The sequence below is a fragment of the Mandrillus leucophaeus genome, unplaced genomic scaffold (assembly GCF_000951045.1).
Source record: "Mandrillus leucophaeus isolate KB7577 unplaced genomic scaffold, Mleu.le_1.0 Scaffold827, whole genome shotgun sequence".
Taxonomy (NCBI): domain Eukaryota; kingdom Metazoa; phylum Chordata; class Mammalia; order Primates; family Cercopithecidae; genus Mandrillus; species Mandrillus leucophaeus.
The window spans coordinates 19,627-21,682 of record NW_012108997.1 but is presented as its reverse complement, the minus strand read 5'-3'; positions in this window follow the sequence as shown (position 1 = coordinate 21,682).

Genomic DNA, 2,056 nt, shown 5'->3' with positions numbered 1-2,056 from the left:
GTGAGTAGACTTGAGCATGTGTACTAAGAGGCAAACTAGTGGAGTTTACTGGCACATGACCACCTAGGGACATGCAGCTGGTAAGTGGGGAAGGCCTCAAGTGAGCATGCATACAACTCCAGTAAACACACTGTGCATGCCTCCCAACGGCTGGCAGGCCACTGTGCATTTGGACAGCTCACCCCAAGGAAAAAATCAGAGGAGAAGAGATGCAAGACCCCAGAAGTATGCCAGCATATAAAATCCCAGGTCTGAAGGTCAAACTGTGTACTTGTCTTTCTAGTCACCTGCTTGGCCACTTCCGAGTATACTTGCCTTCCTTTTGTTCCTATCCTAAAGCTTTTTAATAAACTATCACTCCTGCTCTAAAACTTGCCTCAGTTTGTACTTCTGCCTTCTGCGCCTCAGTCAAATTATTTCATCTGAGGAGGCAAGAATTGAGGTTGCTGCCGACCCACATGGATTCACCACCACTAACATATTTTGGTGCCGTGTAACTCAGATAACTTCCACCACTAACATACTTTGCTGCATGACTTGGATACATTCCCTAGTGGTAAGAGATCTCTACACCTCACTTTTGGATAAATTTAGTCTTTCTTCTTCAGCCAGGATATCCGTCTTCTCTTCTCTTGGACATTGGTGCTCCTGATTCTTGGGCCTTTGGACTCAGACTGGGTCTTACAACATTGGCTTCCCTAGTTCTCAGGCATGTGGGCTTATATTAGAACTATACCACTGGCTTTCCTAGGCCTTCAGTTTGCAAACTTCTCGGCCTCCATAATCGTGTGAGCCAGTCCCTCATAATGCATCTCTTTCTATATATCTATAGATAACCTACTGGCTCTGTTTCTCTGGAGAACCCTAACTATACACTGGCAAAAGACAGGTTCCTGAGTCATGGGCAAATGTGTATTTCTCTCAACACAGTAAGCAGTGTAAGTATCAGTGTATGTGGCACCTATTCTTTGAGTCTAAAGCTTAAGGTGATAGAGAAAGAGGCAGGTGACACCTGCACATGCAGTGGATGGTGTTATTGGAGAGGAACTCTGCACTAAAGGAACCTGAATATTTTATACTGGATAGTAAGCCCTGCTTGCCCTTTGTTCCAGAGAGAGGTACCATTCATCTTTGTCTTCCCAGACATTTTGCTACAAAAATAGCCCTGAAAAGAAATTCTGGAACAAAGAAATTCTGGAACAAAGGAATTCAGCCCTTCTTGTAAGACATCCGGAAGCACATGAGCCCCATGGAGAATTGTCTACTAATCTTTGGTATTAATAATTGACATATATATATATTCATAGTATATTTGATGAATATATATGGGACTGTTTGACATTGAACTCTTATATATTACAACCTTTATAAAATGTTGGCTGGGTGTAGTGGTTCACACCTGTAATTCCAGCATTTTGGGAGGCCAAGGCAGGTGGATCACCTGAGGTCAGGAGTTCGAGATCAGCCTGGCCAACACAGTGAAACCCCGTCTCTACTAAAAATACAAAAATTAGCTAGGCATGCTGGTGCTTGCCTGTAATGCCAGCCTGCCAGCCACTTGGGAGGCTGAGGCAGGATAATTTCTTGAACCCAGGAGGCGGAGGTTGCAGTGCACGAGATTGCACCACTGAGATCCAGCCTGGGAGACAGAGCGAGACTCTGACTCAAAAAAAAAAAAGAAAAAAGAAAAAAAAATTTATCATACCATATTCAACTTTTGTTAAAATACTATATTTCTTTTAATATTTATCTTGCTATATGGAAGGAACCAGTGTTTCCCAATTCCATGTCTGTATCATTTAGACACCTTTTTTCTTCCTCTTGTTATTAAAGAACATAAACTTCCTCCTGCTAAATAATATCCCAGATTTATTTATTTAGATCCGTTTTATTTTGCTTCTTGTTTTAAAGGTGTTAACTTTAAGATCATCTGGGCCTGGGCGCAGTGGCTCACGCCTGTAATCCCAGCACTTTGGAAGGCTGAGGTGGGTGGATCACAAGGTCAGGAGATCAGACCATCCTGGCTGACACGGTGAAACCCCGTCTCTACTAAAAA